The sequence below is a fragment of the Drosophila sechellia genome, chromosome 3L, assembly GCF_004382195.2.
Source record: "Drosophila sechellia strain sech25 chromosome 3L, ASM438219v1, whole genome shotgun sequence".
NCBI classification, from domain to species: Eukaryota; Metazoa; Arthropoda; class Insecta; order Diptera; family Drosophilidae; genus Drosophila; species Drosophila sechellia.
The window spans coordinates 20241816-20253707 of record NC_045951.1 but is presented as its reverse complement, the minus strand read 5'-3'; positions in this window follow the sequence as shown (position 1 = coordinate 20253707).

Here is an 11892-nt window from a genome sequence, read left to right as displayed (position 1 = left end):
TCTGATTTTCCCTCCTTTTCAAGTGGCACAAATCAAGTGCAGCGTCAGCACATTATTTACTGACATGTGAAGCATTTTGAAGGTATAACGAATATTTTACCGGTTTTGATTTGTTAATTTTGCGAATCTCAACACTTTTGTAACTCCCATTCAATCGCATTGAATTTACATATTCGAATTTGGCTTAGAGAGGATTTTGCTATTGATAGATGTGCTGGAATGAAATCAGATATTGATATATATATTGATATTTGGATAATTAAAGCAGTGCTCGTTTAACTACGGTTAAATGGTATTTAAATAGTTAACTGATGCAGAACAATTGGTGGAAATTGTGTTGCATATGTTTGGGGCTAATCCAAATCGAAATGAAATTGAGTAGTTTTGGTTTGCATAATGACTTTTAATGATCGGTGTTAACTATTAAGTAAATATTTATGTTGTGGGAAATCTATTAAGATTCCCCCGGTTACAACCCTAAAGTTGCTATTTTTATTCGTTGAATTAATTTGAGTTCAATTGAATTGAACCGGTATGTAAATACACAAGTATAAAGGTAATTTGAAAAGTCAGTTCTTTAACATTAAAGAAGAATCGGTTTGGAAGATTAATATTTAATGGTTAACTGTATAATCAAGACATAAGAACAAGAAGGAACCGACTATTAGATGCCCTTTACTCAGGGAAAAACACAAAATTTTTATGCCATATCGATTAGAATTGGCCTTAAAAAATTAAATGAAAAATCTCGTCGTGATACTTTCGGCTTGTTTGTGGTCGTTGGAAGTGGGTGTGGTAGCGTTCTGAAACAAACTGAATTTTTTCTCTCGAATGTCTTTGCTTAATATCAAATTTAAAGCTTTTGTAGTTCCCGAGATCTACCTTCATACGGACGGACAAACGGACAAACGTTGCCCGATACTATCGACTAGTAATCCTGATCAAGAATATGCATGCTCTATAGAGCATAGACCTATTGTCTTTGTTTTGTGGTGATTTTTTAATATAATAACCTGTTTATTAAGTTTATCAATTGTGATCGGATGTTTTATATACATATATAAATATATTGTCGAGCCGCCGACAATACCCAGGAAATGCCTTAAACGCTCATTGGCTTACACAAATGAAGATCGTTTTATTCTATAGGGAAATTATACAGTTTAAAGGCATTACAAATTTCAACTTATATCTATTCTGAATCTTACGTACCGCAGTTTCTCTTCCCTCACTATTGGTATCGTCAGACGAACTGATCTGGCGCGCAAAGTAGCTTAATTTTAAGTAAATCGATGTGACCAATTACAATAACTATAAAAATGCATACATTTAGTATTTAATGTGACCGAGTGCCCTTAACCGTTGACAAATAACTGAACTACTTATCGATAGCCAATTATCCGTTCCGCGACATCCCCTCCCCCGTGAAGCAACAGCATTCACCACATCCAGAACGGCTTCGAAGCGGGACGCAGCACTAATTTGGCTCGGTCGCTAGTCCTCACCGAAGCCCGCCGTGGCACTCCATCTTTCCCGGTGAACACCTCTTCAACGACGCCTCTTTTCCACTCCCTGCGTGGTATGGCCGGATCGCAGATGTATACCAGGTCTCCTCGACGCATGGGCTCAACACGCTGGCACCATTTCTCTGTGCGAACAAGTGTGGGCAAGTACTCGTGCACCCATCGTTTCCAGAACCGATCTCTCATCATCCGAGCGATACGCCACTGCTTCCTTGTTGTGCATCTCTCAGATGCCAATTCATCATCTCCAGGAAGATTTGGCACGTCGGACATTCCTTCCAACAGGTCGTTCGGTGTCAGTGGAGCCTCCTGCTCCACTGTGATCGGCAAGTGCGTGAGCGGGCGGGAATTCACTATGTTCTCCGCCTCGATCAGCAAGTTCTCCAGCACGTGCTCCTTGGGTGCAAGTTCCTTCATCGTATGCGCCAAAACCTTCTTCACGCACTGGACCATCCTTTCCCAGACACCTCCCTCAGCTGGGTTTGATGGGCAGTTGAAGATCCATTCGATTCCTTTAGATGACAACTCGCCCTGTATCTTCACTGGGTCAAATACATCGGTGAATCGTCTGGCCTCTTTATCGGCTCCCACGAAGTTCTTGCCATTATCGCTCCTTATCCTAAACACAGGTCCACGGCGGCACATGAAGTTTCTCATAGCGATGATGCATGAATCTGTTGACAAATCATGAGCCATCTCCAAGTGGACGGCTCTCGTAGTTAAGCAGGTGAATAGCGCCACCCACCTCTTCTCTGTTCGGCGCCCAATCGACACAAGCAATGGTCCGAAATAGTCCAGGCCAGTGAACTTAAATGGCCATCCATTTGCCTCAAGCCGATCCTCTGGCAATGGGCCCATTTTCGGTTGTGTCGGTCGTGCCTTCCGCAACTTGCATACGTTACAGTTAGCCACCACCTTCCGTAGAAGCCTCCTCACGTTAGTTATCCAAAACTTTTGGCGAATCTCGCCGATGGTGGCCTCCACGTTTTGGTGGCACATCGTCTCATGGTTGTGACGAACGATCATTTCCGCCAGTGCACTTTTATGGGACAGTATGATCGGACGGCGAGCCCCATATGGTACGCATGCCGCTGCGTCAATCCTTCCATTGGCACGCATGATACCCTCTCTATCCAAATACGGCGAAAGTCCTGATAATTGGCTGCTCTTGCTGACCGTTCCTGTTTGAGCTTCCTCGCCGAACGCTTCTCTCTGCGCCAGCCGGACCAATGCGTGCTCCGCGTCAGCAAGTTCGACAGAGGTAAGCCCGTGCTCTTCTCGCTCGTAGCGTTGCCCGCGACAGCGTCGAATAAATCTTAGGATCCATGCTGTCGTTCTTACCAGTCGGTTGAATCTCGAGAACCTCTGCCAAGATAGAAGGGGCGCGTTTACCATGGCCAATACAAACTCACCTGACATCTCTTCTTCCTCAGCGGCCTGTGGAGCGCGTCCATCGGTTACAGAAAATTTGGGCCAACTTTCTTCAGGTCCCGTTAGGAATGGTGGTCCGCTTAACCACCGCGAACCTTGGCTGAAGTCCACGCGGCGTTGCGACCTGGTCGCGTCGTCTGCCACGTTTTCGGCAGATGGTAGCCATCTCCATTGGGAAACCTCTGTGGATTCTAAGATTTCTGCCACCCGACTTCCAACAAATTGCTTTATCTCCGGTGAGTGCTGGTGATCCAGTACAGCACGGTCTTAGAGTCGGTCCATAGTGTGCAGCTGCTGATCGCTACACCGTGTTCCTGTTTAACGGTTTCCATCAGTCTAGTTCCTAATACAGCTGCTTGAAGTTCCAGTCGTGGGATCGACATCGTCCTCATGGGAGCACATTTCGTTTTGGAACACACAAAATGTGCCTGCACATCGTCGTTTGCGTATGTGGCCCGCCAATAAGCCGCCGCGGCGAACGCAGATTGGCTGGAGTCCACGAAGACGTGCAGCTGCAGTGTCCGTACACATCCAGCGCCGAAGTAGTAGCGTGGACATCGGAATTCTTCAATGTATTTCATTTCTTGCCGCCAGCGCTCAAATGCTGCGGCCAATTCGTCTGGGAGTGGCTCATCCCACTTGACTCTCCTCCGCCAAATCTCTCGCATCAACAGTTTAGCGGTTATCATGTAGCAGCTCAAGAACCCGATCGGATCGAATGTGGACATAACAAGGCTTAGAAACTCCCTCTTGGTAGGGACGCGTTTCCCGTCCATCACACTGCTGGGTACCCGATGGTATTTGATGCTGAACTTGAAGTTATCCGTAGCCGGCTGCCAATACATTCCCAATATTTTCTCCTCAGATTCGCTCCATTTAACATTCGTGTTGGATCCTTGTGGGTTCAGAGCTTTGACCACATCTGCCGAACTGGAGGAAAACCGACACAAATCAAATCCTGCGTTTGCGTGTATTTCTCTCACCCGTGACGAAACGGCGACAGCATCGTCCTTGCTCACGAAACTGTCCACATAGTCGTCCACATAGTGGTACTCCTTTATCGCCAGAACCGCTCGCGGATCCGTACTACTATATTGCGAAGCGTTGACGAGCTTCACATAGTCCGCTGCACAAGGAGAGCAAGCTGCTCCGAATGTCATGACCTGCATCTCGTAGGTGTCCGGGTTCCGACGATCCTCTCCATTTCTCCACAAGAATCGCTGGGCACATCTGTCCTGTGGCTGTACTGATACTTGGTGAAACATCTCCTTAATGTCCGCACATACTCCAACTGCTCCTTCCCGGAAGTGGAAGAGCACTGCTGGTAAGGATTTGTAGCGCTGAGGGCCTTTCATTAGCGCCGAGTTCAGTGATATATCGTTCACTTTGGCTGCGGCATCGAAGACTAGACGGATTTTTCCCGGCTTGTTTGGGTTCTCGACCGCGAAATGCGGAAGGTACCATACCTTGCCGTTGGTGTGGGTTATCCCCTGCGGCTCTAGTCGTCGTGCATATCCCTTCTTGATGTAATCATCCATAATTCCCTTGTATGCCCGCGCGAAGACCTCGTCGCGCTTCATTTTCCGTTCAATGCTGACGAGTCTCTTGAGTGCCATGTTGTAGCTGTCTGGCAGTCTCACCTCGTCGTCTTTCCATAGCAGACCAGTCTGGTATCGTCGGCCTACACGTTTCGTCGTGTCCTCCAAAATGCTTAAGGCTCGCACATCGTCACCAGCTGCGACCGGCGGTGCGGGCTTTACTCCAAAATTCTCAGTTTCGAAGTAATCGCTGACCATCTTCTCTAGATGACTTCTCGATACCGGTGGACTTGCACTCCCTTTTACCGGTCCGTACACCACCCACCCAAGTTTAGTGGCGGCTGCAAATGGTCCTCCTGCTCCAAAGCTTCTGGTCCTCAGTGGAATACCCAAATGAGCGTGATCTAAGCCGATCAAGATCCTTGGCGTTGCATCGAAGTATGTTTTAACGGGTAGGCGTGCATTTTCCTTTCTTGCCTTAACATCCTCCCGACGCAAGCTTTGCATCGGAAGATTTAGATTCGATACAGCGAACACATTTCGTAGGTCATGGCGCATGGATTTGCCCGTGCCACTTATCTGCAGGCTAACTACCGTAGTTTGCTCTCTGACGGATTTGCCACCAAACCACTGCACGTTGAGCTGTCGACTCTCTCCCTTTAGGTTCAGGCTCTGGATAATTTCGTCGTCAATAAGCGTTACGGACGATCCCTCATCGAGCAGCGCGTATGTGTCCACTTGCTTATTCCTCCCATACAACGTCACGGGCAAAATCCGGAATAGCAGGTGATCTCCATGCGGGTCAACGCAGCTAAGGTTTCGGTGTGGCGATTCCTGGCCATCCTCGGCTTGTCCTGCTTTTAGCGTTGCAGTCGTTGACGTAAAGGGATTACGTCGGCGATGGCTGGTGTCCCGTTGCAGCTCCTGATCTCGAGTGCTCGTATGCTCCTTCAAGCGGCCGCCGTTCGACTGGGGTAGCCTGGAATTCCCGATTCTATCGTGGAGCAGGTAGTGATGCCTTCTTTGGCACCCGTTGACACTGCATTTGGTGCCCTTCTTGCAGAACCGGGCCATGTGTCCACTCTCCAAGCACGCGAAGCAGATCCTATGCTTCCTTGCTAACTCGATTCTCGCTGTCGGAAGTGCATGATGAAATTCCTCGCAGTCCTTGATCCCATGCTGCTCCTCACATATTGGACAACATTTGTGAGAGTTAGTATCCTTTCCATCCAGACGACTTGTGCTTGCGTGCAATAGCCTTCGCTTCGGATCTTTACTTGCAGCATCCGTGACAATGCATATCAATCTAGCGAGCTCGTGTAGCCATTCGCTAAAATGCACCACTGTTGGATATGGTTCTATCGTAGCTGCATGCTTCGCCCAGTCCAACCTCTTGCTTATAGGCAACTTAGCTATCAGCTCCTCCATTAGGGTAGGATTTCCTAAATGCTGAATGCCGTTCTTTGTTGACTTCAAAAACGCAGCGAGGTTGCTCACCTTTGTGGCAAACGGCACAATTCTGGCTATGTTCGGTTCTGATATTGGCAGCACATCTCGCACGCTCTCCAGTTGACTTCGAATCAGTTGCTCCGGGCGTCCATATCGAAATCGAAGCTGCTCCATAACTTCTTGCACATTGTTGGGGTGGATGAGCAGCGCCTTTACTGCCGCTCGTGCCTCACCCTTCAAAGCCTTCACTAGCCTTTGATTGTTCTCCAAGGCTGTACATTGATATGCCTCCGTCGTCTCCGTAAACGCGCACTGGAATATTGGCCATTCCTCGGGCTGGCCTTCGAACTCTGGAAGATCCGGTAATCTGCGTGGCGTCCATACATTTGGTATACTTACCGGTGCTGTCCCGTAGGACCCAGGCGCAGTAACCACTAAGTTGCGTTGTGGCTCCCGTAGTGCATCAACATACCCTAGTTCTGGCTGCACCGTGGCCGTAACGTAGCAAGGCGGAGATAGGCTCACTGTTGTACAGTTATTATTCCGTGTGACTTGTTGCCCACTAGTTCCACTCAATTGTGGCTGCAAATTTTCACTCAATTGTGCGAGCAACGGTTCATTCAAAGATGGCGTCACAAATTGTTCCCGTTGCAAATTTTTACTTAACATCTGCGTCGTCGCTTCACTCATAGCTGACGACGTTTCACTCATACTTAGCTGTGTATTCGCCGCACCGTTACCGTTACCGTTACCGCTCAACCCGATTCCAACGGGATTTCTTGCGGTCTCTGCTTGCCCTTCCTTTGCCTTGGCCTTGGATAGTTCCCTTTCTAAGGTTGCGATTCTTTCCAATAGGTTCGCCAAATTGTGGAATTTGTAGTCTGCCCTGCTATGGCAGGCTGCGGAGTACCACTCGGATTCTGACCGAGTAATCCACTTTCCTTGGAACTTTGAGGCTGCTGTATATCACTAGCCACACTCGTCGTGGGCTCTTTGGACTGATCTAGTCTGGGGCTTCGCCTCAGCGCCGGCATGTTGCAAATCACAGGGTGCGAATAAAGAGTGCGAATAAAAGAAATGTCGAGCCGCCGACAATACCCAGGAAATGCCTTAAACGCTCATTGGCTTACACAAATGAAGATCGTTTTATTCTATAGGGAAATTATACAGTTTACAGGCATTACCAATTTCAACTTATATCTATTCTGAATCTTACGTACCGCAGTTTCTCTTCCCTCACTATTGGTATCGTCAGACGAACTGATCTGGCGCGCTTAATTTTAAGTAAATCGATGTGACCAATTACAATAACTATAAAAATGCATACATTTAGTATTTAATGTGACCGAGTGCCCTTAACCTTAGCCGTTTAAGGCAACTCCAAGTGACGCACGACGACAATCTTTTATTCGCAGTCCTAGGGCAACTGCAGGGGCAACTTGCGCTGGAATGACGGTTTAGACGGCCAGCTAGAGAGTTGCCGGAGCTGGAGTGACGGTTTAGACGGCCAGCCAGGATTTGTGTGAGCGCAGCCAAGCATCCGTGGCCGCAGCCAGCGGCACGAGGCGTCAGAGACGCCATTTTGGACGCGCAGAGGCGACGCCATTTTGGACGCGCAGAGGCGACGCCATTTTGGACGCGCAGAGGCGACGCTATTTTGGAACTGGGGAAGATGCAGCATTCCCCCAGGAGGAGTGCCCGGCTGAACGGAGGGGAAGCCACCCCTATAACAACAGTGAGTCAGCAGCCAGCCAGTAATGGAGCAGGAACTCAGACGCGGGTGAACATCACGGCGGCGTCGATTCCTTGCCCAGCCACTACGGTGAGTACTACAGTAGCTTCCCAACCTAGAAGTACTGCTGTCACAGCTGCGAGTTCAGTACCGGAAGTGAATCAGCCCCTCGTGTTGGAACTCATGGAGAGGATCGCAGCGTTGGAGAGGGAGCTGGAGAGGGCTAGATCCCTGGAAAGTGTGAGCACCGCCAATTGCGCGCCGATCGCAGTTGGCCCAAGCGCAGTTGACGCTAACAGTGGAGCGTCGGGGCGGCCGCCATTTTGGAGCGGCCAGACCCACATCTAACGGAGAGGCCTTACATAACGGGGTCGGGTCGGTGCCATACAACGGTGACGGTGCGAGCGGTGCGGCCTGCACGCTGCCGCCATCTTCGAGTGGACCGCCATTGCTAACGACTAGCAACTATTTTGTGGAGCCACTGTGTGCAACAGGCACTGCGCAGCCAGCGCATGGACTCGTGCTACCGGGCGTGAGCATCCACAATGCGGCAACAGCATCGCCACTTGTCGGATCCTACGCCGCGACGACGCCGAGTGGAATCCAGGGAGCATATGGGCCAAGGAAGCTTCCGGACTTGCCTATATTTGGAGGGCAGCCCGAGGAGTGGCCGATCTTCAGCTGTGCGTTCGTGGAGACGACCCGAGCGTACAACTGCACGGACCTGGAGAACAACCAGAGGTTGTTGAAGGCGCTGAAGGATGAAGCGCGCGAGGCAGTGAAGGCGCTATTGATTCACCCAGGGGATGTCAGCGCCGTGATGGAGCAGCTGCGCTTTAGGTTCGGCCGACCGGAGCAGCTTATACGCAGCCAGCTCAACAACGTGCGAGAGGTGCAGCCAATTTCGGAGCACAATTTGGCGAAGATCATTCCCTTCGCAACCCGAGTGAGTAACCTCGCGGCCTTCTTGCAGTCAGCGAAGGCGGAGCAACACCTGGGGAACCCAACCCTCATGGAGGAGCTTGTGGCTAAGCTGCCAACGAGCAAGCGAGTGGACTGGGCCAGGCATGCTGCAACGATTGCGCCCTTTCCCACTGTAGTCCACTTCAGCGCGTGGCTACAGGAGTACGCAAACGTGGTGTGCACGGTTTTGGACGTCGAGGGAAAGGAGCCGAGGCGTCGACTTCTACATGCAAGCGTCGACCATAATGAATGCGATCAACAGGATGATCGGCATGGAGGTTGTCCCATCTGTGGAGGACAGCATGCAATATTGAACTGCAGAAAATTTATTGGAGCTTCGCCACAGGAAAGGTGGAGCAATGTGAAGAGGCATCGGCTCTGCTTCAATTGCCTGCGAAGCGGGCACACGGCTAGATCCTGCTATACGCGAGGTGAGTGCCAGACTAATGGATGCCGAAGGGAGCATCACCGTCTGCTACATGGTGCGGCCGAGGAGCGAAGGCCGCTGCACCGAGGTGGCTTCAGACGCCACGAAGGGAACCAGCAGCCAGCAGTTTCCAGACGCAGCCCGGCCAGGAGGCCTTCGCTACGAGATGGTCACAGGGACCAGGAGAGGAACCGGCAGCCAGCCGTTCCCAGCGACAGCCTGGAGAGAGGAGCTCCGCGTGAAGCGGGAGCGCCCATGCAGAGGAATTTGAGCTGCGTTGACGCCGAAGGAGGCCATCTACTGTTCCGTATACTGCCGGTTACGCTGTACGGAGCGGGGCGAAAGGTGGATACGTATGCGCTCCTAGATGACGGATCCTCCGTCACGATGATCGATGACGAACTACGGAGGGATCTTGGAGTGCAAGGAGAGCGTCGGCAGCTAAATATCCAATGGTTTGGAGGTAAGGCAACCAGAGAGCCTACCAACGTGGTGAGTCTGAAGATAAGTGGAGTTGGAAAGCCCACTCGCCATGTATTGAGAAACGTTTATGCCGTTTCGAGTTTGAGTTTGCCGATGCAGACATTGAGCCGACGAGATGTCCAGGGCGTACACAGGGATGCGCGTCTGCCGATGAAGCCTTACAGCAACGCGGTGCCGAAGCTGCTCATCGGCCTGGATCACGGACATCTGGGGTTGCCACTTAGGACGAGGCGGTTCGCTCGAGAGGGACCGTATGCCGCAACCGAGCTGGGCTGGGTTGTGTTTGGGCCTGTAAGTGGGCAACCGACCACGCCGTCACCGAGGTCCTGCCTACTTGCCGTGTCAGTGGATGACGCGATGGAGAAGATGGTGGAGGACTATTTCGATATGGAAAACTTTGGAGTGAAGACCGCGCCGCCGGTCGCAGCCAACGACGATGTTCGGGCCCAAAGGATACTCGAAGACACCACGGTGAAAGTGGGGCGTCGCTACCAGACGGGATTACTCTGGAAGGACGACCACGTTGTGCTGCCACCGAGCTATGAGATACACAAGGATGCTGGATTCGAATTATGCAAGTTTTCATCCAGCTCACCCACCGTGGAGACGGCTTTAGGACCTGGTCGAGTCAAGAGCGTCGGATGGGGTGAGGCTGAAGAGAAGATCCTCGGAATGCGTTGGCAAGTAGCAACAGATGACTTCAGATTTAACGTGGAGTATCATCGAGTGCCAAGCAGCGTCCTGAGTGGAGATCGAGTTCCTACGAAGAGGGAATATTTGAGCCTGGTGATGTCAACGTTCGATCCCCTGGGATTCCTGTGTTGCCTCATGGTTACAGCGAAGCTGCTGCTGCGAGAGATTTGGAGGCAGAAGATCCAGTGGGACGAACCACTACCGGAAGAGTTAAGCAAAGCCTTTGCGACTTGGCGCAAAGAGATGGACACCGTGGGACAGTTCCGATGTCCGCGCCATTATTTTGGGCGTGGAGCAGTCCGGGCCGTAGAGTTGCACGTCTTCGTGGATGCTAGTCAGGCAGCATTCGCGGCGGTGGCCTATTGGAGGGTCACATATGAGGACGACGACGTGCAGGTGAGCTTCGTGAGCGCGAAGACGAAGTGTGCCCCAATGAGAACGATGACGATCCCACGGCTGGAGCTACAGGCAGCAGTTCTTGGAACCAGGCTGATGAACACTGTCAAGGAGGAGCACAGTGTGGTCATCACGGACCTGGTGTTATGGACGGACTCTAAGACGGTGCTGAGATGGATCGGCAGCACCCACCGCCGGTATAAGCAGTTTGTTGGCAACCGAGTGGCGGAGATTTTGGAGTCGTCGAAGGTTTCCCAATGGAGATGGGTGCCTACAGCCGACAATGTGGCTGATGATGCGACGCGGTCGCAGAAAGGAGTCGACCTTAGCCAGGAATCAAGGTGGCTAAGAGGACCTGCATTTTTGAGGCAGCCAGCAACCAGCTGGCCGGGGCCTGAGGAAAAAACTGAGCGTGTTCCAGATGCCCACAGCCTGGGTCCTACGGTTTGCGCGCTGGTGCCGCAAACAGCGAAACGAGCTCGAGGAATACGGCCTTACTGCAGCAGAATGTAAGGCCGCGGAGAACCTGTTGGTCAGACAGGCACAATTGGAGTCGTTCCCCGACGTCGGTAGATCGAGCGATATTCGAGGGTTGGTGCCCTACCTAGACAAGGACGGGATTCTGCGAGCTTACGGCAGAATTGATGCCGCACTGTGCACGCCGTACAGTGCGAGGAGGCCCGTATTACTGTCACACAGACACAGTCTGACAGAGCTGATTGTGAGAGACTTCCACGCCAGGATGAAGCATCAAAATGTGGATGCTACGATCGCGGAGATCCGGACAAAGTTCTGGGTCACAAAGATGAGGCGTGTGATGCGGAGAGTCATCTCATCGTGCAACGAGTGCAAGTTGCAGCGAGCGCGGCCGATGCCGCCGATAATGGGACCCCATCCGGAAGACAGACTGGATGCGAGTGGATGGCCATTCAAATACACAGGACTGGACTACTTTGGGCCACTGCTGGTGACTGTGTCCCGTCACAAGGAGAAGCGTTGGGTCGCCTTGTTTACGTGTTTGACGACAAGGGCGATTCACCTGGAGCTGGCGCATGACCTGTCGACGGATTCCTGCATAATTGCGATCAGGAACTTCGTCTGCCGTAGAGGGCCAGTATATAGACTGCGCAGCGATAACGGCAAGAACTTCGTGGGAGCTGACAGGGAAGCCAGGCGCTTTGGTGACGTGTTCGAGATGGAGAAGCTCCAGAGTGAGTTGTCAAGCAGAAGCATTGAATGGGTCTTTAATTGTCCAGC